Here is a 25,311-nt window from a genome sequence, read left to right as displayed (position 1 = left end):
ATTCTTATCTATGACTAAATTTTTTTCAATTGGCTGTTCTAATCAGTCACAAGTTGAAAACTGTTCAATCACATTTCTCATCCCCTGCAACATAGCTTCTTTTATAGAGCTCATTCAGACCTAGAAAGCATGTCACGTTTGAAGAAAAGTAGTTCAATATTTTTAAATTTATAAATATTTGAAAGTATCTAATGAATCCTTTAACTAAGGAACATCTAATTGGAGTGCTTTGTATCAGTAGGACTATTCACCCTCTACACAGCTGGCTGTCTATCATCACAAAAAACAAAATATTTGTGTTAGCCAATTCCATTTTGGTGCTTTGTGCAACTCAGTCTTTACCCATAAACTCATTGATGCCTTTGTCTGCGGCCAGCTTTCCACAGGAGATGTGGAACGGTGCTTCTTTAGCCTATTTGCTTCTCTACCTTGGAGATTCTGACCTCAAATGATGTGGTTCCAGAGACTCTCACAGTTGCTCTTCAGTAGACTCTTCCCCATGAATAGTCTTCGATGGACTCCTGGTAGATTTTCAGTAGAGCTGAATTTTAGATGTAAGTGTCCTCTTTCATTCATTCTCTCCATGAAAACTCTAGCTCATCCTCTTTTTTGGGTTCGGTTATCTGAGGAATATATCAATTTGTTGGTTCCTTTTTTTCCCCTTGGAAATCCAATATTGCAAAAAAAAGGTTTGATAAGACTTTAACATTAAATTATTGTCTTTGTCTTATAAAGAGGTGCTTTCATTAACTGTTATATATTTTTTTTTAATTTGCTTATTTGTTTTTTGTGGTTCATGTTGCAGAGTGTCCTTTCCAGAATGTTTCAGAGGGGCTGAAAGCTGAGTTTCTAAATGTTTCCCTACACTCCTGTTGTTAGAACTGGGCTTATTGTCTTGTGCCTATGCAAAAAAAATAGTTCATATTCATAAATTCATAGAGTTTAAGGCAGAAAAGGACCATTCGATCATCTAATCTGACATCTGGTAAATCACAAGCCATTAAATTTTACCCAGTTACACCTGAATGGAGCCCAATTAATTGTGTTTGACTAAAGCATAATTTTTGTTTGGCTAACACATATCTTCCAGAAAGGCATCTAGTTTTATCTGAAAACTTCAAGAGAAATAACTTCCTTTCTAGTTTGTTCAAACGGTTAATTACCCTCACTGTTAAAAAATTGTCCCTTATTTCTAACTTGACTTTGTCTCACTTGTTCTTGTTATGTGTTTCTCAACTTGATTAAGGAGCCCTTTAGTCCCTGGCATTTTGTCCCCATAAAGGTACTTATGCACTATAATTGTCACCTCACAATCTTCTTTTTGATAAGCAACGCTCATTCATCTTTTTAAGTCTGTCACTGTAAGGGATTATCTCCTACACCTGAATCATTTTTGTGTCTCTTTTCTGCACCCTCTTCAGTTTTTCAACATCCTTTCTAAAATATGGACACCAGAATGACTTGCAGAATTCCAATGCCATATAAAGAGCTAAAAACAAACTCCTCTCTACTTCCTTGTTTATACATCCAAGGATGACATTTGTCCTTTTTACCACAGTATTGCACTGGGAACTCATGTTGAGTTGTTTGTCCAGTATTAAAATTCATTTTTGTTGAATGGGCCCATATTCCCAAGTGATCCAGATCATTCTATATTAATGTCCTGTTCTCATCATTATTTACCACTCCTCCAATCTTTGTGTCAACTGGCAATATTATCAGCAGTGATTTTATATTTGCCTCCCGCACACTTATGAAAATGTTGAATAATGTTGGATCTAGTACTGATTGCTGGAAAAGACCTCTAGAAATATCTCCATTTCATGATAATTTTCCATTTACAATTACCTTTGAGATCTGTCATGCAATTCTTAATCCAAGTAAAGTCTGTTTTATTGATACTATTATTAGTAATAATTATTGTTATTTGTATTACTGTAGTACCTAGGAGTTGTGGTCATTGTGCTGGGCATTGTACAAACACAGACCAAATATTCTGTAGTGATATTTTTAATTAGAATGTCATATGGTACTAAGTAAAATGCCTTACAAAACTCTAAGTATATATTACAGCTATTTTTACAACCAAACTTGTAATCTCATCAAATAATTAAATCAGGTTTGTTTGACATGACCTATTTTCCATAAAGCCATGTTGACTGGCATTAATTACATATTTATTCTTTAATTCTTTATTAATTTAATCCTGTATTATTTTGCCTGGGATTGATGTCAGACTAAGCTACTTATAGTTACCTGGAACTCTCTGGGCCTTTTTGAATATTGGCACAATATTAGCACTCCTCCAGTCTTTTGGAATTTTCTTGGTATTCCAAGATTTATTAAAAATTAAAATTATGAGGCCAGACATTGCCTCAGCCAACTCTTTTAGTTAATATCCAACTAGACGTTGTGATTTATATTCTGTGCATATTTTGGTTCTGGTCTCCCAAGCAAATTACTTATTCCTGTTCTCAGCAGGAATTGATGGTGTGAATGAGCTATACATGAGGCTGCTAATGGCCAGAATATGGATCCATATCAACACTGTTTTAATTAAAATAGCAATTTAAATACATGATTGGCATCTATAATAAACTCATTTCATTTCTGTCATGTTTGGATTTTAAAATATGTGGTACTTCCTGACAAATGTAAAAATGATATTAATTGCAATACATTTAAATTAAGACATCTGTATAGGATGTCTTCGAATGCACTAATAGGCTTCTATGAATATTCATTTGAGCTACCCTGGTTGTAGTGGCTATCTTCGGTGCTTCCTTCTTTAATCTAATTTGAGGTGGTTTAATATATGAAAGAAACAAAGAACATTTGTGAACAGAGTGCATGAAAGGAAGGTTGATTTTGTTATTAAGGCATGGGATTAAGACTTGGGAAACCTGGATTCAGGTCCCGTCTGTACCTGTTGCCCACCCGTGAATTGGGGATAATATTTCCCTAACTCACTGGGGCAGAGTGAGGATAAACTCATTAATATTTGTGAGATGTTCAGATACTATGGTGATCGGAAACCACATGACACTCTAGATATTCCATCCACTTTCTACAGAAAAATAAACCTCAAAAGAATTTAACGTTATAGAATTGAGTGATTTGGATGACGTAGAACAATTAAAGCACAAGCTAAGTGGAAATATGAAAAATTATCAAATATATAATGTTTCTTAAAAACATATTGACTAACTGGTGTGACAAAGTCCTTCCTCTGCCTTGGTGGGTCCTGTGCTTATTGGCGGATTTGCTTGCCTCAGAGATTCCCAGCAGCCCTCAGTTTGACCACTTTTGCTAGTGGCTCAAACCTGCCATCCACTCAGCTAACCTGGCCAGCATGGGGGAAATGGAGAACAATCTGTGTCCCACCTAGAGAGTCGGAAACAGGCCAGATCCCTTTCCAATTTAGACCTTCCCTTCTGGTGTTTTTCACAGACCAGGTCAACTCCTCCTGTGTCCAATCAGGAGTTGGAGGGATGGGGGGAATCCAGGCCCACCCTCTACACCGGGTTCCAGCCTAAGGCCCTGTGGATAGCAGCTGTCCACAATGTTCCCTGTATCAGCTGAGTGACAGCTACAATTCCCTGGGCTACTTCCCCATGGCCTTCACCCAGCACCTTCTTTATCCTCACTGCAGGATCTTCCTCCTGAAGCTTGAACTCTTCAGTCCTTCCGCAGCATGCCTTCTCACTCCCTGCTCCTTCCATGCCCCCCTACTAACTGATGGGAGGTCATTTTTAAAACAGGTGTCCTGATTAGCCTGTCTACCATAATTGATTCTAGAAAGTTCTTAATTGGCTCCAGGTGTCTTGATTAGCTTGCCTGTCTTAATTGCTTCTAGTAGGTTCCTGATTGCTCTAGGGCAGCCCCTGCTCTGGTCACTCAGGGAACAGAAAACTATTCATCCAGTGGCCAGTATATTTGCCTTCTACCAGACTCCTGTATGGCCTCCAGGTCCTGTGGATCTCCCCCTTAGGCTGGGGGGGGATCCTTTAGTGGTGGGCGAGCTTTGCCCGCCCACTTCCTGGATCCCAATAGGACCAGACTCCTGTATGGCCTCCAGGTCCTGTGGATCTCCCCCTTAGGCTGGGGGGGGATCCTTTAGCGGTGGGCGAGCTTTGCCCGCCCACTTCCTGGATCCCAATAGGACCAGACTCCTGTACCCCACTGGTCTGGGTCTGTCACACTGGAAAAAAACTAAACATGATCTTTAGAAAAAATTAATCGTGATAACTTCAGTGGAAGTTTAGACATTGACTTTAATGGGAGCAGGAGCGGAGGTTCTTAATGAGAATAGTACATTAATTTCATTTATTTTTTACCGTTTGTATGTTGTGAGACAGGTACCTCATCTTTTTCTATTATATTATTTTAGTGCCTTGAGTTCCCAGTAGGGTTTGGAGACCCATTTCCTAAGTATTGTACAAACACATAGTGAGAGACAGTCCTCTCTCCCAAAGATGTTGCAGTCTAAACACAACAGCCAAAGGGAAGGAGAGGCACAGAGAGGTGAAATGACTTGTCCAAGGTCATACAGAAGATGAGTGGCAAAGCCAGTATTAGAATATGGGTCTCCTGGGTCCCAATCCAGTTACCTAGCCACTAGACAATGCTACCTCTCAACATGCCTAAAGAGCCAAATTATACTTTTGGTGCTATGAAAATAATAACAATCTATACATATTTACCCAGTCTATATCTGAGTTTAGTTTGCAAACTTGCTTATTGTATGTATTGATCAACGGGAGTTTTGATTGAGTAAACACTAATGAAGTTTTCGGTGTCACCTTGTGTTACCTGTCAGCTCTGTGTTCTTGGGAACCAGGGCGCAGTGCCCAGCCTGTCTGACTCATGAAGGACCCCCCCACCCAGCCTCTTCTTCAACCAAAACCGATCACAAGAAAGACTTACAAAAAGCAATGAAAAGGCAGTGGGAGACAAACCTAAACCCCTCCGAACAAGGATGGATTAAGGCAACTCCTCTAGCCTCATTTGCATCAAAGATGGAATAGGGAAGCATCTCCATTAGCATACAGAATGGAGAACAGAGATTCCAAGGAAAGAACCATACTGAACTCTGGGACAAGAAAAGCAGGGAAGCAGTTCATGATGGGGGATCTCTACTCCACATGTTAATGAACCCATGCCTGCACACACCCAGCTCAGTAGTTATCAGACCAATTCTAGTAATAAATCCTTTATTGGTATCCAAAATACTGAAGCTGCCTAATTGCATTGTGAGCTCCCTCAAAGGAACGTGCCCATAGCCAGGAATGATCAGTTCCTATTGTCTAGCCCGAACACAATAACTTTGGTATACTCCCTTGAGCCATCAGTTTACCCATAAACAAATCTAGTGTAATCCCTTGAACCACTGTTGTTTCCCTACAAAAAAAAAAAAAAAACCCAAAAAACTACCCATGCTCAAGTAAGTGTTCTGATGCCTGGATCCAAAATCTGTATCAGTTCCATTGGGACTTCATCTTCTCCTGACTGATCGTGCTGGGGGCTCTGGCTGTCTCCAGCAATCCGTACCCTCATCTACCTCCAACACCTGGGAACCCCGACTGGTTCAAGCTTCATGGAGAAATGAGAACTCAGCTCTCTCTCTCTCTCTCTCTCTCTCTCTCTCTCTCTCTCTTTTTTTTTTCTACTCTAGGTATAGCTTTCTAACCCTGACTTGTGTGATCAGTTATAGTTTTCTAAACCTGACTTTTGTAATCAAATTTAAGCTAGATTTAATATTGTAACTCTTTTGTTTGTTTGGCTCTACTTGTATGGTTATTACCTAACAATAAATAAATTTTATGGTTAAGCTGGTTGCTTCTCTCTCTCTCTCTCTCCCTCTCTCTTTTGTGTTTTTTGACTTCCCTGTTTTCTCTGCAACAACACTCCTCTTACCTAAGCTAAAGATCCCTGCAGTGCCCAAAAATACTGTGGGGTTTGCTCATCAAGTGGGTTACTACCAGAACAACAGTAACGTGAAAGTGGGGATAGGGACGTGCTGAACCTTGGAAGTGCTACTCGACCCAGCCTGCTGAGTCCAGGGACATATAAGGGGTCAGCTTGGGAGTGCTGATTGACCCAGTCCTCTTAGATGTGCTCTGTTAATATGTGTGTGTTCATCTCATTGTGGGGCTGGAGGAACCCAGCCCTGGGGAACCTAGTGCAGGATAGCTCCACTGGGAGGGAGCTTGCAAAAGGGAGAAGTAGAGCTCCGTATAACAGCACAAGTGGCACAAGCACTACATTGATAGAATTCCCCCCTCCGAAGAGTAACCCTAATAAATGAGTGTACCCCCAAGTAACAGGCAAATCTGGTAACACTTGTTTATCTTTTACTGATAATAAAAAGAGTATAAGTGATATAAACTTTTTTTATGTGTTCTATCTATAACAGCAAGTTGTAAAAGCTTTAAAAATTCTTACAGAAAAGTGGCTTACGCTTCTTAACAGCTAGTTTCTAATGCATTTCTACTGATTTTTTTCTAATGTGTTCATTTTCAAAGATCTATAAAAGTTTATAGGAATTTTTATAGCCATCTTTACAGGACCCAGACAGGCAATTGGCCTTTTTCCCCTTAGACTGTTTAGAAATCATTACAACTTAAAAAAATAGATATTTCCACCTTCTACGAAGAACAAAATCAAAAAGTTTAGAAATGGAAAAAGACCGACTAGGTTAGCTGGCCTGCCTCCAGACAATGCAGGATTTTTCCATGTAGAACAGGCCTATTTTTAAATGACTCAAGCGATAGAGATTCCACAACCCACTTCAGAGATTATTCCACAGTGTAATAGGCCTCACTGTGAGAAATCTTTCTCTGATAATCTGCCCACTTCTTCCTTTTTTAATTTCATCTCATTATTCAGTTATAGCTCCTTGTACCACCTTAAATGATTCCTCAATTACTGATAGACTTGCTGTTTAGGATAGCATAACTAATGGAATGAAACTGAGCAAGGAAAATGTAAACTACCAGCAAAATTGTTCTAATATTGAGGTATTAGTCATTATTAGACTGCAGAAGAGTCTTCCACTAAACCAGACAAATCAGTTGAAAATATATTGTAGAGAAAAATCCTGCTGTAGAAGGGCCATGTACTAGATGACCTAACAGGTCTTTTCCATCTCTAATTTTTCAGACTTGACCTTTCTATTTGCTCAAGAGGTTCAGTCTTTTCACTTGCAGAAAGCACAATTTATAGCACACTACTGTTTTACTTATGAATCATTTGGCAGATAAAACCTTCCATTCTCTTTATTGTAGATATAGGCAGAGATCCCTTATTGGACAATACAAGAAGTACTGGTACTGAAAACCAATTAAAATAGAGATAAAAATACAGACAAGCACATAAATAAGATAATTAACTTATTTAAGGCTGTATAGTGGCAGCTCCACACACTGACTACTGGGGGGAATCTGAGTTCAGGACTGACAGGGGATATTGCTTGTAGCAACTACTGTATATACTGGATGAATTCTGAAGCAAAGTAGGATCTTTGCCATGTTCATTTTATAATAATGATAATAATTTACACTTCTATCAGATCTCATAGCATTTTGCAAACTTTTACAAATTAATTAATTAATTCTCCCAATATCCTTGTGAAATAGTTAGCAATTACTGTATTATCTTAATTTCAGAGGTGAGAAAAAGGGAACACTGTTCAAAGAAGCTTAGTGACTACTCCAAGGTTACACAGAGGGCACTCTTATTCTATATAAGACAAGAGTATATAACTCTGTTGGTATAACTGGTAAAACTCCTAGACAAGACCTAAGAACAATCATCCAGGACTCAAGAATATCTGCAAAAGACTGATGGACCTGAGGATTTAAAGTAAGTCTCCCCATTGCCAAATCCCAAGAACCTGCAGTGATTGAGGATAAATAAGAGCAAACAGAGGTTTCCATTGGGAAATTTCTTTTATTGGATTAAACATTGATAATGTGGTGATATTTTTACTTAGATTGTAAACTCTTTGGGGCAGGAACCATTGTTTTGGTCTGGTTTTATACAGTACCTACCACATTGGGGTCCCACTGCATTACTGGTGCCCTTAGGCACAACAATAATACAAATAATAAGTATATATTATTAGGTCAATTTAACTACCTCTTTCACAAATCTTCACAGATTAAGTTAGTTTATGTCAGATTAACGTGGTGTTAATCTTATTTTCTGTTTAGCTTCTCAGTTTATCTCCTCCTGGGCTTTATCTTCAGTTAGAAGATAAAGGATGTGTTTATTTATCAGATTTCTCCTAACGAGCAATTGGACAGATTGTTTCCCTTTGTATCAAAGTCCCACATAGTCCAAGCTCCCCTGTTCTCACTCTCAGTGCTTCCCTCCCCTCAAGATTAGGCCACTTATTAGTTTCCTTCATATTTATACTTCCAAATACATGGCACAAGGGATCGTCCCTCCCACCCACTAAGTAATTTACAATCAATCAACAGATCTTATCTATGATTAACTCACTTCATACACTCAATGACTTGCAGACTTCAAAGAGACTAGTTGAAATAGCTCATTTTTATTTACTGCTCTTAAAATTAATATCTTTTCAAATATCTATTTTATTTCTAGATCAACATTCAGTTGACAGATTGGAAGTGCTGGACCTAGAGTTCTCTTAGAGTGGCTCTGGGAGAAGTCACTTTTTGCAGGGTAACTATTTCCATTGCTGTTCAACATGGGACTTTGCTGAGAAACATTTGGATGGCAATTTGCTGGCATTGGTTTTGCCTTAGTACATAACAGGGCAGACCATGAGACTGTTGTCATTACCCAAAGGTCATTGGCAGTCAAGGTGGAAGGATGCCAATGTCCTGAACAAACAGTTCATCAAGAACCCATCCAAAGAACCCAAGGGCTTTTCATTCCTACATAAAATATGGTCCACTTTGAATTGCAGCTTCACATTACATGGCAGGTGTGTCTACCTTCTCCATAAATGGGTACTGAGACATAATCCTATCTGTGACTTCAGAAATGAATTTCAAACTGTGGAACACCTCATCAACCAACATCTCAAACAATCATATCCTGGTGGTATCTCTGCCATCGTCTCTACACTACCTGAAGCAATCAACTGGATTACCAGCCTACACTTGGACATCTAAAATTGCTATTTCCAAGCCATATAAAAGAAGACAACTTGTAGGCTGGCCACCCTAGATTTGCAAGTTATTATGCAGAACGGACTTTGAATCCATAGCTTATTTAGAGCAATGGTGCTTTGGTTCTGAGAAAAGGCTAAGAAAAGACATGCTGTGGTTTTGGAGGCAATGGATTATTTTCTGTCTGATTTGTAAACCAGATAATGTTCTCTGCCTTTAAATGTCATACTTTTTTATAACTTCTGGATGATGACAACCTAGTAATGAGTTAATTCCTTCAAGGTACTCCTTTAATTCTTTCACATGTGTAAAGAACAAAGACACCCACAATTTAGAATCTGACGCCTCCAATTATGAATTTGACAAGGTATTGCGCAAGATATTCAAATTGCAATATTTGTCAGATTGTTTGTTCTGTGAATTGCCTCTCTGTCTGTGTGCAATTACATTTGATTTGATGTAATTAAGGTTAATTGGTGATAAGTACAGCTGATGCCAGTCAAAAAGGAGTGGCTGCACAGAGGTGATGCAGACACTGAGTTACCTAATTTCTGAAGGAAATGGTAGAGTACAGAAAAAAATAACTGAACAAAAATATCTCTCTCAAGGAAGCAGCAATAAAATTGCTTAAAGTTTTGATGTGGTCGTTTCTTAATATTTTTTTCTTTCTAGTAGCAATTGCCTCCTCCCACTTTCTTCTTTTGGAAAACATTGCTGCAATAAACTACCTCTGTAAAACCTATCTTCTTAGGATTATACCTCACATATCAGCTCTCACTTTGACTGAAAATTAATAGAAAGGGAAATATTTATTTCTCACCTATAGTATGGATGTTCTGATGGTGCTGACTGAGATTTTCAGTGGGAAGTGGGTGCTTTGCACCTTTGAAAATCTTACCCCCTGCCTGAGCTACCGTGTATACAGATGGGGATAGTAAAATTACTACATGAGGTGAACTATTAGAAGTGGAATACTACATTTAAATCTATTTTAAGTAACCACCCAAAGAAACAGCAACATATGATTGTCTAATACCAGGTGGGGTTTAATTAAAGGTTGAATTATATTGTACTGGAAACCACTTGGGGATACTTTAATTTGATCATTTAAGAGTGGACATAGCCTCAGGGGGCACATTCTTACTGCAAATTTTGCTGTGTAAAAATCCTCTCTATAACCCTGATTCTGAAAACTACCACACAGAAGGACTGCCCCACTGAAGGCTGTGCACACACCTAAGGGCCCAGTCCTGCAAAGAAACTGGATGGCTGGATCCCTGTGCCTGTGCAATACTCCACTAGATTCCATGAGACTCCATGTGGGCACAGAGGTCTACCCATGCAGTGCTCCTTACAGGATCAGTAGCGTACAATAATAGACAAGTATTTTTTCATAAATATTAAAGTATTCTGAATACTACCCTCTGAAATGACTTTCTACATCTCTGGATGTCTTTTAAAATTGACAATCCTTACAAGAGCTGACACTTGTCTCCCTTAGGTTACTGTTTCAAAAGCAGTTGGTGGTGCAGGGCTTTCGGCTTGTATTGTGTTACCAGGATTTCTTGTTTCTGAGCCCTCGTGAGTTTATGTGATACTAACCTCTAGACGTGGTGAGAAAGCATCTGATAAAAACTGCTGTTCAGTTCTGACAGATATTAAAATTTAATAAATCTCTGTATGAAGTTTGCTTAATCAAATGTCAGAGAGATCTTAAATCTATCAGTAAAGACCTTAATTCACCCAGGGGGCAAAATCAACAATGAAGGCAAAAATCCTCAACAAAAAAAGGGCCTTTAAGAGCTGTATTTGTAGTACCATCTGCTTTGAGTTAATTGTTCTCAACAGGCTACTCAGCTGCCATTTAATCTCTGTATCACCTATTAAAGAAGTAGAGAATACATTGAAATATGTCATGAGTATCAGCAAAATCCTGATTTACTGATAACACAATTTGATTGATATCTCTCTCCTCTGCTGTTATGCATCTTACTCCTCTACAAGTAAAATATCAGTCTTAGAGTTAAGCCCAACTCTCCAGCCTGCTAATCCGTATATGTGATATGTGCCTAGGCCCAAGAGGGAGGCGTATATAAAAGGAGCTATAGTATAATTTTGATATCACACAAGTACATGTACTATTCTTTCTAAACAGTTTGGCGACAAATGTTCAGCCTCACCTGCATTGTAAGATGATGTGCTATTTCAGGAACTTAAAAGTGGGAAAATAATAGTTTGCCCTTGTGTATAGCAATAGGAGCTGCTATGTGGTTGAGAATTGGCCTTCGGGATCTTGCTCTTTGACCAGGAAGGTGTTGCAATCTGTCTGTCCTCACAGCTGCTGTTTGAATACAGCAATTACAACAGCTGTGAGAGAGTAGATGGGATTATACGGAAAGGAAAGCAGCCCAGAATGCATAGCTGAGTGCAATTTTGGGACCCTCACGTCTATATACTAAATACATGTTAGTTCCTTCTTTGGAGAGTCATTCATAACTTTAATAACAGAACAAAAAACATTCTTTAAAAAAAGGTTTCAGAGTAACAGCCGTGTTAGTCTGTATTCGCAAAAAAGAAAAGGAGTACTAGTGGCACTTTAGCGACTAACCAATTTATTTGAGCATAAGCTTTCGTGAGCTACAGCTCACTTCATCGGATGAAGTGAGCTGTAGCTCACGAAAGCTTATGCTCACATAAATTGGTTAGTCTCTAAGGTGCCACAAGTACTCCTTTTCTTTAAAAAAAATCTTCCTTTACCTGAAGGGAATATAGCTCAGTGATTCAGAAAATAATGATATGGTGATAGGCAGGTATTTTAATAGTTTTTTATCCTTAAAGTGAATCTTGCCTTCAGCTTCCACATGCCTGTCTTTCTACTCTGAATCAAGTGATGAACTCTGGTGGGTATGTGACCATTTGTCACACATTCTTTGCCCAGTGCATATATGGGTATATCATGTTATTTCCATAGGGTTAGCTCCTGATACCCCCTCTCATGCTGAGTTGTCATTTGCTCCTAGGCATAGTCCCATTGCTTTCAGTGGGACCAGATGTGGAGAAGAACCCTGATCCTGCAATCTCATCAGCGTTGGCACACTCCTTTGACCTCACAGAGATCCCATTGAAGTCAATGGGGCTCTGGAAGGATGCAAGGTTTCACCCATGCAGATCAGACTGCAGGATCAAGGCTTCAGTGACTACTCAGTAGGTTAGGTACTGGAGTGATGATGAGAAGAAAATAAACGGGGACAGTCTAGCTCTGCTCACTGGCACGTTGTGGGGACAGAGCCCAAAGTCCACTGATATGGGAAGGTTAGCAGTGACTCCATGGCAGTTGCTCTCCCCTTCATAAACAGATTAACAATATGGATAACCTACTTGAGGGAGTAAAAGGGCATATTACATGACTCACAGTTTAGCCCATAGTGAGTAAATGTGGCAGACTCTGTACCCTAACATTTACCTTTACCAAACTAGACAATAATCAGACAGTAAGTGTGATGGCATAGGAAAATATAGTGATCAAAAAGAGCAAGAAAGTTACTGTCACAAAGTGAACATTGACTGGGTGAACACAAATCATATGTGCTACACAAAATGAAAAAGTTTACTGAAAGTGCTAAAAACAAAAGCTATGACGAGAGTGAGGCCAAAATATAGGAGAGTGAATGAGCCACATTTTCAGCCATGGATGCAGTGTGTGGATATGGAAAACTATAAGTGTAACCCACATGCCTAATAGGGTTTAAGAGATTTATGGAGAGGTAGGGGTGGGAGGAGGATAATTGGATAAATGTCTGGATAATTGTTGCTAGGCAGATGCACCATTAGCACTCTATATCCAGAAGTTTCTGGAATTGGGTGTGGTAGTTTTGAGCTTGCTCAACAGGTTCCCTGTAGCTGGACTCAGCCTCCATTGATGGCCAGTAGTCAGGGCACCTGCTTTAGAAAAGGACATGCAATCTGTGTGGTTAGGTCTTTAACTGGCTAGCTAACTGAGTACAGTAGAGGAGAAGGGAAAGTCTGCATGAATTCCAGTTGGAGGTTTCTGCAAGCAAGAGGAGGGAAGATATTGTTGCAGTGCTTTTGACTCAACAGATTGTAGAGATCTAGTGATCAAAGGCTATAATTGAGACTCAGGTGAACTCAACCTAAACTTTTGGGACTCTGAGATACTTCTCACTGTGTTTATGTGCGGACAGAGCATTTAGATTTAATTTTTTCCCTCTAATTTATGTTTATGTAAAATTGTGAAGATAATGTATGTGGATTATAAAGTAGCCTTGTTATGTTGTAGAAATTAAGTTGTTATTATTATGTTTCTTTATCATTATGAGACTTTATAAAGTTGGTACATAAGAATTAAGTTAATTCCTTTTGTTCTTTTTAGACTTGATTGTGGGGAGGTTGACCCTGTGCAACCCTCGCTGAAAATCCTCAATGACTGATTTCTGGGTTTCCATATGCTTTTCTATGGGAGTTTTTTAGGCAACTAGGAGACAGGCAGTGAAGTAAACTTCAAACCACCCAAAGGTTACACAATCACACACACAAATCAGATAGCTGTACTTACAAATATTTTGGTGAGCTATACAAATTCCTTATCTGTATACACAAATGAAGTACCTAGTCAGAGCAATATCTATTTTTAAATGTACTGTTTCTGAAGTAGTCAAAGCCAAACCAGTAATGAACTATATCAACCTCACTCTATAGTCTATTTTATTATTCAGTGTGCACTGAAGTTTTTTTATCTGCAGAACTCTATGATTCAGAAAGTCTCCAATGCTTCCCTAGGCATTTGCCAATGGGATACCAAATTCTAATGCAGTATACATTTAAACCTATGGAAAGAAAAAAATTATGGAGACCTTAGTACTGTACCACAGACAACTTTAGCATGATCGTAATCCAAAAGAGTAGATATAACTGGGCGTGAATATAGACAGCTGTGGTATCAATCACAACTTTTTGGATCGAAGGAAAGTAGGCTACTTTAGATAACATAAATGATGTCTTTCTGATCAATATTATAATGAAATTTAATATTTGATGTTGGATTATTAGCAGATAATTAATTTGTCCTTTTATTATTGATGCATAATCAGTATTTTAATCAGCTCCATCAATGATATGATATCAAGGTTTTAGTATAAAAAGAAAATGAATTGGTGAACTAATAACAAATATACCTTTCCTTTGAATGTAATCTTCAGTAATTGAGTTTACAGACAAGCCACGCTATAAACACAGGAAGCATTAAATACCTTTATTATTGAAGTGAAAACATGCTAATGCACAGTTTCCCTTCAAACAGGATGGAAACGTATGGGAATAATTTCTTAATCTGGAGATTTCCTAATACTAATAAATTTAAGATATATGAATTCTCATAATAAAAGGCCATAATTTTTGAGAGTATATTATGTTCTGGAAATAACTTTGTTTCTTCAAGGATACATATAGAATCAGTGAGAAGAATGTGCCAGCTAAAGTCAAGAGACACATCTGCTTTATGTCTTTGTTTATGAAACAGATATTCTTCCAAGAGAGACAATACCAGAAGAACCTAGATTAAAGTAGTCTATCCTGTATTATTCCCAATATAATTGGTGCATTATCTTATCAATAGTAATTCCTGAATTGTGAGAGAAATATTTCTCTGTAATATTTGTTACTTCATCATCATGGTTTTGAATAAGGACCTGAAAAACAGAAAAGTCAGGATACATAAAATAATTAGAAACTAATCATTAGAGGTTCTGAACACCCTCCCCCACATTTCAGATACCCGATGATGTATCAGATCAAACATGACATTGTTGAAATACTGGTGTAACCTGAGCTGGCCTGTCTGACAGGATGATGAATTCTGCCACATGTTTACTAGCAAAGAAGGTCACAGACTATAGAGCACTGGGATCTGAGGAAGTGGGTTTTTTAAAGGCCCAGGAGGGCAGAAGGATGGGTCTCTGACAGACTTAGAGTCTGAAAGGGTCAAAGGGAGGAAAAGGAGATAATGTGCTCTAAGAAAGGCAAGGTGGCTTTTGTTCGTTTGTTTTACACACTATAGAAATGGAAACTATTTTGGGTATCAATCCAACTCCCAGCAGTGGTGCAAGTAAAATCCATGTCTTACTGATATGGCGTGGGGCCACCAGCTAAGGGAGGCAAGTGACCTCCCAACGTGACCCTCCCTGTGACTCCTCACTGTCCCACCCCCAGCCCAGGGCTCCCACGCTCTCCCCGTCCCGTCCCCACATTCATCCCATGTTACCTGTGTGTGGGGGGAGGCGGCTCTGTCCTCCTCCTGTTGTGCCAGAGACAGGGCTGGGGGGGCGAGGCTGGGGGCCTGCAGTACAGCTGCCAGAGGAGCTGCCGATGTTCTGCTCCTTTCCCTGCTGCTGTCCCTCCCAGTGGGGAAAGGAGCAGAACTCCCAACCCTCCCTCCCCAGCCCTCTCCTCCGGCAAGGCTGCTGCTGTGTCTTTCTGGTACACCGTACCGGCTATAAATAGCTTGCTGGTATGGCGTACGGGAGTGCCCCGGCGTACTTGCACTGTTGACTCCCAGGGAAATAAATGGGAGTTTTGTTTATTTCAGTTGGCACTGGGTTGGGGACTGGATTTTGTGAGAGAGATACTTTATACAACACATGTTGGTTAAATAATTTTAATGAACCAGTTATTTCTGATGGGTTTCTTGCTCTTCCTTTGGTCTCTATTCCTTAAAGGATAGACTGGAGAATTATAATACATGTATCAGTTTTATTAGTAGGTATAGCTCATAAAATGCTAATAAGAAATTACAGAAATTAAAATAGGGGGTTACATGATGGTGTTCACAGTGTTTATAAATTGAACTCGAATGCAATAATTGGTGTCTCAAGACAGAGCAAGTTCACTCAAGTAATTCAGACATAGTGTCATGACAGCTGTATTCTTATTCTCTTTCCTGATTTTGCAGTAGTTTCCCTACATAGGATTTTAAAGAGAGTTAATAGGAGCATTGTCAGTGAAAAGACTCTATTTGTTACTAGAGCTGTGTGAATAATCGATTTTTGGGAGGTTGCTGGCTGAACTGAAAAATTGAAAAATACATTCTTTTCAGGTCAACGCAAAATAGTTTTTTTGTTTTCTCAATGAAACAAAAAAATACAATTAAATTAAAATATAATAATTTCCACTTGAAACAACTGAACAAAAGTGGAAGATCTTCAACAGAAGAGAGTACCCAATAACCCAGTGGTCACTACACTTTTCTATAATGTGGGACACTGAAGTTCAAGTCCCTGCTCTGAAACAGAGTGAGGTCTTGAACATTTTGTATCCCACCGGAATGCTCTAATCACAGGGCAATGGGATAGAAGGGCAAGGGGGTTGTGATGGCAGCGCTTCCTCTGGCAGTTTTGTGAGTGGTACCCAGGTACCTTTATGAATCTACTGAAATTTTCTGGAGGAAGCAAAAATATTTAGCAAATACATGCTGAATTTTTAAATAGTTTTGGGTGGACCCCAAACAGCATATTTTGGCAAATAAACTATTTGCCTCCCAAAAGTGGCCCTAGTTGTTACCAGGTAGGGCCAGGCAATGATTGTCTTGTTGACAGTTTCTTGTACCCAGCAACTTGAGCTTCAGAGAGCAACATGTTGAACAAAATAGAATGTTTTCATCATCTTTTGTTGGGCAACACAGCCCAGTTTCTCCTCTTGCCCAAAGCTGATGTGGACCAAGCAGAAAGTGACCCATGCTTCTTTGGAACGTCCAGTGAGAGTATCAGCTATGTTCCTTCTCATCGTCTAGTGGGAAAAGGTGTCTTCTTTGCAGCTTCTTGACATTTTGCGTCTGGAAAAATTCCAGTTTCTTTGCGCAAATTCCAGTTATGCCATTTCATTTTGTTAGGTTAGCTTAGCTCTGGTCAGCAACCTACTCCTGCAAGTTTCTATTCCTTTGTACTTGTGAGGAACAATCCTTTGGCTAACTTTACACTTCTTCATGCTCTTTCCCTAAGAAATTCTATCTGTTGCAGAAATAACCATTTTGAATTTAAAACATTGTCTTTCTGTAAAGTCTCTTCATATTTCTGGGTGACTCTGTAGTTATTTAGTAGTTCATCATGAAGTACAATAAAGTCATTTAACTCATTTGTTTGGTCCATCAACAATAGGTTATAGAAATTAATGAAATTATACAAAACAGTTGCAATTACATTTCTGTACCAGTACTTGATTATTCCCTATGTTTCAAAAATATATTCGGATCATTTCATATGTTCTATGCTATTCATACATTTACTAAGGCCTTAAATGGTCCTTATGAGATTTTCATTTCACAACGGCTTCTAAGCATACTCTTTGAATGTATCACCTTCTTTTTAACAAGGTATTTGTTTTATATTACATTTGTTGGCAAATAGACACCATGGTCCAAACTATTTCTTCTTCAGACTAAAGGGGTATGTTACAGATGCTGTAATTTTCTATATATTTTTTAAAATGTTAATTGACACCTTTTTAGATCTCTTATCCAGTAATAATGATTACCTTACATTAACATATTAAATGTTGTAGCTCAAGGTATTGTTTCTGTATTATGAACTTATATGCACAGAGCATATAAAAGAAAAGAAAAAGGTAAAAGAGGAAGTTACATCACATTTCTGCAAGAGTTTGTGGTTAAGCCTACATATTCTTTGTATGAAATACAGGAACAGCATCTGCTGCTTGACATGTTTTCAGATCTTATGTCTAAGTTTTGGCAAGGATTCTTGCCCATGTCTGGATGTATATAATATTACTATTAATAATATATTCAATCATTTCTGTATTGCTGCTGCAATGAGCTTTGCAGAGTGTCAGAATAGACATGTTGTGCAGATTGTATCTTTGGTTTTGGTCTGATCTTTGCTTTCTGCTCTTAAGAAATCTTGTTTTTAATTAGACCACTTGATTCTTCAACTGCTGTTTGGGGGCTTCATGCAGACTGTCCTGGAGAGGTATGACAACCTTTAACACATAAGAAGAGAGCATACAAGAAGAGTGAGTGGAATTTATCTCTCTTGGAATTCTTGGTCACAAAGACATGCATTAAGGAGTCCTCTCCCATCAGGGACATCACTTATGGGGTAGAGAACTAAGAGGAAGAGCAAATGAAATGTTGTTATGTTCAGTGTTGTTATGTTCAGAGTTCTCATACCTTCCCTGTTTTTACCCTCCCCTTCTGTTTTTAGTTTAATAACAATAATAATAAAATTATGAGGCCCTAGAGAAAAGAATGTAAGCATAACAGGCATCATGGACAAGAAGGCACAAGGACAAGAGTGGAAGAAGAATACAAAGGTGTAGTTAGATGTGTGAAGAGTAAAGGTAGTTGGCGTGAAATAGGAAGAGAAGAGAACAAGATGTCGGAAAGTAGAGAAGTTCTGCAGATCTCGAAGGTAAGGGGCTTAAACCAGACAAAGAAGGTGAATGGAAACCAGAGGATAGATTTGAAAATGGGAGTTACATGTTTAGGGACACAGCCATGGAAGATGATTTACAAAACAGCACTTCGGGTGGACTGAAGAAGCAAAAGGAGGAAGTTACATAGCTGAGTAAAGAAATGAAAAGGCATAGAGCAAGGTCTTATCAGTAAGGCTCTGTATTTGTCACAGAGATCACAGAAGTTATGGATTCCGTGACTTTCCATGACTTCTGCAGCGGCCCATGTGGCTGGCCTGGGAACCTCTCGGCCAGTTGCCCCACTGCTGGGGCAGTCTTGCTCTCCCCCCCACCTCCCAGCAGCAGGAGTTTAGTTGTGGGGGGACTCAGGGTTGAGGACTGGGGTGTGAGGAGGCGCTTACCTGTGGGGCGCTCCCCGGAAGGGCGACAGGAACTCCCCTCACTCAGCTCCTAGCTCCACGTGGTGCTTCCGCCTGCAGGCACCACCCCCTGGTCGCGGTTCCCAGCCAATGGGAGCTGCAGAACCAGGGCTTTGGGCGGAGCAGAGGCAGAACATAGAGCTAGGAGCTGGAGGTCGGCCCTTCCCAGAAGTTGGGTAGGGAACTTGCCCCAGCCCCACCCCCGAGCACCTATGGCGCCCCCCTGGGCCGTGACCCCCTTGAAAACCCCCAAGCTGCCCCCCAGCACCCACGGTGCTTCCAGTGCTGCCTCCCTGAGCCACCCCGCCCCCCAAGTTTTAGTCAGTGGTATATAGTAAATATCATGGACAGGTCACGGGTCATGAATTTTTGTTTACTGCCCGTGACCTGCCCATGACTTTTACTAAAAATACCTGTGACTAAAACGTAGCATTACTTATCAGTAGCAAAAGAGAGGAAAGGACATTTTCACAGGTATCCTCAGTAAGACCGTATTATAGTGTGTCTGAACCTGAAGAAAATAATTTACACACAGATGTATTTAAAAAATGTTGTTTTTATTCTTTATAAATGGGATTGCAAAACCAGAAAATATAAATTTTGTTGCATGGCATAGTAGAAGAATATGTGAATTTGGTTTGGAAATATTATGAAAACAAAATAGGAATGCAATTTTTTTAAAATTATATTTTTTGACTGGCCTATTTTGTGTGTGAGGAAGGGAAGATGTATATAAAAATACTTAAGTGAGACAAACTCTGCTTGCACTCTGTCCTACATTTTAGTTCCTAACAGAGATGTAAGACTGAACAGCTAACTTGTACTAAGCAATGCCCATTGCAGTTCTCCGGGACTACACAGCTCAGAAGCAATCTGTAATTGCACTCCTGGCATACATTATGATTTTGCCATTGCCCTAAAACTGCATTATATTCCCAAATACAATCAACTTATTTTTTGATCACTGAGTACAACATATAATCAGGAACATTCAGAACTCCTTAGCATCCCTGTAACACCAAAGAGAGTGGCAATGGAAACTAACAAAAGCGGCTGTACAAACACTGGGCTACAGCTTACCACCGAGATCTCCAAGGGGCCCTTATCAGCCTGCATGAGTATGTTTGGGTGGGAAGTAAACTGCCTCCACAGTAGTGTTGCTTCCTTCTCAAGGCTCTACCAAGTGCACCCCATGAGGTTGGGATCTACAAGGAAGGAAGAAAGAGAACTGGAAAAGATGCGGAGGGAGAAGGAGGGGAAAAGGAAAGAGACAACTAAGAGGGGATATGATAAAGGCCTATAAAATCATGAACGGTGTGGAGAAAGTGAATAAGGAAGTGTTACCCTTCACATAACACAAGAACCAGAGGTCACCCAAAGAAATTAGTATGTGGCAGGTTTAAAACAAACAAAAGGAAATACTTCTTCACACAACACACAATAAATCTGTGGAACCTGTTGCCAGAGGATGTTGTGAAGGTCAAAATGATAACAGGGTTAAAAAAGGATTTATATAAGTTTATGGAGGATATGTCCATCAATGGCTATTAGCTAAGATAGTAGGGATGCAACCCCATGCTCTGGGTGTCCTTAGCTTCTGATTGCCAGAAGCTGGGAGTGGACTACAGGGTTTGGATCACTTGGTGTTTGCCTGTTCTGTTCATTCCCTCTGAAGGACCTGGCATTGGCCACTGTCGGAAGATGGACCATTGGTCTGACTCAGTATGGCCATTCTTCTGTTCTAAGGAGGGATGACTTGCACTGAGTGAGACGGGGCCTGGAAGATGCATGGTATCCTCCTATAGCTCCATAGTAAAGGCAATGCAGCCAATCTGGAGCTCCTCCATCATGCTGAACTTCCTGTTAAGGAGGGTCTGAAGAGCAGCAGTGGCCTTAAGTTGACCTTGGTGGTAGGGTTGCCTTACAGGTGCACTGCCAGAGACTAGGAGGTGGGTGAGGCCCTCACTGGCACAGGGTTGATGTGGAGCATACAGCTTCTACATTGCTTGCCTTGGTCTCCTCTAGATCTTGAGATATTCAGCGAATTTTTGGGTGGCTAATAACATGGGAAGCAAAGTTGTTCCCCTAAGGAGAAACTCTGTGAGGAAAACTGTACACATTCCTCCCACCTTGTTCCAATTTGACCCAATCAGTGTTTCTTACTAACATATAGTTTGTATAATGGTGGGAGTGTGTTTATGCTCCCAAATGCATCTGAACGCAGGAAGATGATTTATAGGCTTTCAGGCTGTTTTATTTACTATTCACATTAGCCAACAGAATTCCTTTATTAAAACTCATCCTCTGTTATATCACAAATAATGAGAAATTGTGGTGGTGGGTGTTTTGTTTTTTGGATTTGTTTTCTTTCATTTCAGAGATATTTAAAACAATGTATTTGTGAGCATCTAATACATGGAACAAATGACAGAATTATAGAGTTTGTTATGAACGGAACTCACCAAGTTTGCATAGAGGCTAGTGAACAAATATCTTGGAGGGATTTGGATTTAAAATGTAAATTTGAAATTGAAAAATGGAGAGTAGGGCTTCCAATGTAATTTATTTGATGCTTTGTGATAGATTTTTAATTCAATTTTTCTGTTGTTTTTTCTTTACTTTTTGGGGTCACAATGTGGGTGAACTCTGGGTAGGTGAAGAAAGGGTTGGGGAGAGAGTCCAGGGACTTCCCCTTTCCTCTTATGCCTTGGAAGAGGGACTAGCTACAATATAACAGACCCTGCTCTCTCCTGGTTACTTGCAGGTGCTAGCTTCCTAAAAGCAGGGCAGGGACAGAAGAGCTTGCCACATGTAGATGGGGAGGCAAGCCGCACACTCTTCAGGGTATAGCTAGTATATACTGCTTAGGAGCTCCAAGGAATTCTAACTGTGTGACCCGCCCAGCATCGCTAAACCCCACAGTCTAAATTAAAGAGGAGACATTTATTAAAGGAAAACAACTACAAACTATGGACATAAACATACAGACTTCCGTAATTTAGGTGCCAGCTTTGTCTCCCTTGTTTACCAGGGACCTATTTTGGCTTTAATACTGCATGCAGAGACATGTATTATTCTGGGTTTTCAGAAGTGCTTAAGAGACTCAAGAACGAAAGTCCCAGTTTCAAAAGTCAGGTGCTTAGGAACCTAAGTCCCTTTGACTTTCAATGGAACATATGATTCTGAGTGCTTCACTTACTTTTGAAAATGGGACTTAGAGGCTTTTGAAAATGTGACCTGTTTTATGTGTATATACTATGAAAAGACAGCAATCCTCATTGTACAAAGCACTCAATTTATAACAAGCAAATTCCTTAGTCACTGGAATCTATTTTTTTCCATGTTCCTTCAGCCAGCTCTTCAGGTGTCTTGTGATAAAGAGCTGATCTGCCTGGTTTGCAGTAGATTTTCATCTTTTCATATCTTTGCATCCTCTTTCTCTCTTCTCTTCTATTTACTTTTTTTTAAAGAGGTGAATCTTGCTGGCCAGAGATATTGAATCTTATAAATACTAAGATCTACCCACTACTCTGGAAGCCTGTATAATTTTTTTTGGACTCAAGTCAAGACCACTCTGCTAGGTTACAATGTTGTAGCCAGACAGCCAGCCCCCCCCCTCAGACCAGCATTGCTGGAAACACACGGGAGCCAAAACACCAGGGCACTCCAGCACAGCCTTTGAAGCTGTGAGAAGCACAGGTGTGCTGTGACAATGTGCCTCTGGGAACGTATACAACGATTAGGCTCACAGCAGGCAGAGGCCCTGTGACAGACATGGCTCTTAGCCCTTACTAAAACAGCATGATGCACACACACCAACATCCTAGGTGGGAAAATATTTACCCTGATAAAAGAAGTGTCCAGTAGTCGAAACTTATTGTTTCTCCCTTGCAAGTGTGAACTACTCTTGCGAGAGCTGGCGTCACCCCGACAGACCAGCCCCAATTTAGCATAGAAAGGAGAAAGAGAATAAAGGAGTACAGAGGTATAAGTAGGGGACCTACAGCACCATGATTTTTGAGTGCTTTTCACTATCTATCTGCTGGTCAGATAAGTGACAGCCTCCCAAGGCTCCTGCAGCTAAGAGGGTCCCTAAGCCTTGTCCCTTATTCGTCTTTCCGCGGAATTGAGTGACCGATCCTGGCTTGGCACCGCTGGAATCGAGAGATGCAAGGAGGGTAAGAAGCACCCACACCTGATCTCCTATCTTTAGTGTACACATATTTTGAAATAGAGCTCTATACTTTGTTTTCTTTCTTTGGGATTGTGGCTTCAGTTTTGTAACTTGTTTGTGTGTGTAACATCTCTACATTTAAATAAGTAGGCACTAGCAATTTTGTAACCACATGATTAGAATCTAGTTTAATAAATTTTGGTAACCATTGTGCATAAGCCTGACTTGTTTCTCTGGTTTACTGTAAAGCAGCCAACACAATTAAAGAACCTCAGCCGTTTTGGCTATAAAGCCTGGCCATTAGGTGAGAGTACTAAGAGCCTAGCGTTGAATTGTGCCGCCTCCACGGGGCAAACTCTTGGGGCACCTGTCAGTCAATCCTGGCTGCCCGCTGCGAAGGAGCTCTGAGCTCTAGCAGTTAAAGTCACGGGTGTGGAGAGGCTCTTAGTGCTGCCATTGGGGCACCTGTCAGTCAGTGTTGACTGCCCGCTGCGAAGGAGCTCTGAGCTCTAGCAGTTAAAGTCACGGGTGGTTAGGACCTTGGGGCATCCGTCAGCCTAGCCCGGGCTGCCCGCCGCGAAGGGACAGTGCGTCCTAGCGGTTAAAGTCACGGATGGTATAAACGGGCATAGCTGGCACCTCACCAAACATCCCTGGCCATCGGCTAACAAATGTAAATCACAAAAATTACAGTCTCTTGCTTTTCTTAAAGTGCAGTTTCCATTTTACCAAAAAAGGAAATGCTCTGAGCTGAGAGTTGGGTGCTAAAGATATTATATGCAATATATCATTAGTTTTGCTTTTGATACTCCATTCACCTGGGTTATTCATTGACTATTCTGATTATACAGATGATTATATGCTTCAAGATTGCTCTTTGATAGCTCAGACCAAGGTCTTGTCTTTATAATTCATAAATACTCATATATTTATGTATTTATTTTAGTTTTGTTTAGAAGAAATAACCAGTGCCAATCCACAGGCTCTGAGCACCTGATGGTTCTTTTAAATTACATAAACAACATGCAGTACAAGCTGCTCACTCTGCCTACCAAGCAACAAGACCAAAACTTACAACTCCTATAGAACAGCCTTCACCTCAGTCCCCACACCTCCTTTCAAAGGCTAGGTGGTACAAATGGGCTTCATAGCATGTTCCAAAAATTATCAGATCCAGGTTATTTCAGGCCAGGGTTGGGAAGACATTTCAAATCCCTGGGTTCCTTATGAAAAATACTCTGCCTGCTTCCCTCTACTTATTATATCCAGGTGACTCTAGTATAGAGAGAATTGAGTATCTACTGATTGCAACTGTGATTGTGCAGCAAAGAGAGATGGGTGGTCTCTCTGGTAGATTGGCGATTTTAACCCATTTTTTCAGATGGACAATTTAGTGACTGTTGGGGCTGCTTTATAATGAAAAGGTCTGTGGCATTCCCAGATCCCTACAACCATCTGATCGTAGACCACTGGTTGGGCAACATCTTCTCTCCAGCCACCTCTCAGCACATTCTCATGCCCATTCTCTGCCTTAAACTTCCTGACTCCCTTCTGCCCTGTCAGCCTGCACACTCTTTCTTTCATCTGGCACAAATGAGGATTTTCCTTGGCAAGTAGCACATCCACTGACTACATTTGCTACTTATTCCTTTAGGACGGAGGAGACACTAGTAACACCTCCTGTGTTATCACACAGATGAGGAAGCCTCTGCTGCTTTTCCATCTTCCTTCCCAATCCCTTTCTGGAAAGGAAACTGCTTCTTCCATGTTGCTTCAGCAAAACCTTCACAATCAGGAAACACACACGTAGCAATTACCTTCACAAACCCTGTCCCTCACAACCCATATTTATTTCCTATACTTCTCTGAATGCAGGGAGGAGCAAATATCACCAAAAGGGGACAAACTATCCCTTACCTGAACCTTAAGTTTCAAAGATCTTGCTATAGCACAGGAATCCAACCCATTATCAGGGAACTCCATTCTCCATCAAAACAACAGCATAAGGCACCTTAGGAACCTAACCAAAACTTTCCTGAGAGTCGCTTCTACTTTGGTCCTTATCTCCTTTTGTAAAGCCCCGTGGACATATACCAAATAATACCAAATAATGTATGTATAATACCAAATCATA

This window comes from Chelonia mydas, chromosome 1 (genome assembly GCF_015237465.2).
Source record: "Chelonia mydas isolate rCheMyd1 chromosome 1, rCheMyd1.pri.v2, whole genome shotgun sequence".
Classification (NCBI taxonomy): Eukaryota; Metazoa; Chordata; order Testudines; family Cheloniidae; genus Chelonia; species Chelonia mydas.
The sequence above is the reverse complement of the archived record's forward strand: the minus strand, read 5'-3'. Positions refer to the sequence as shown.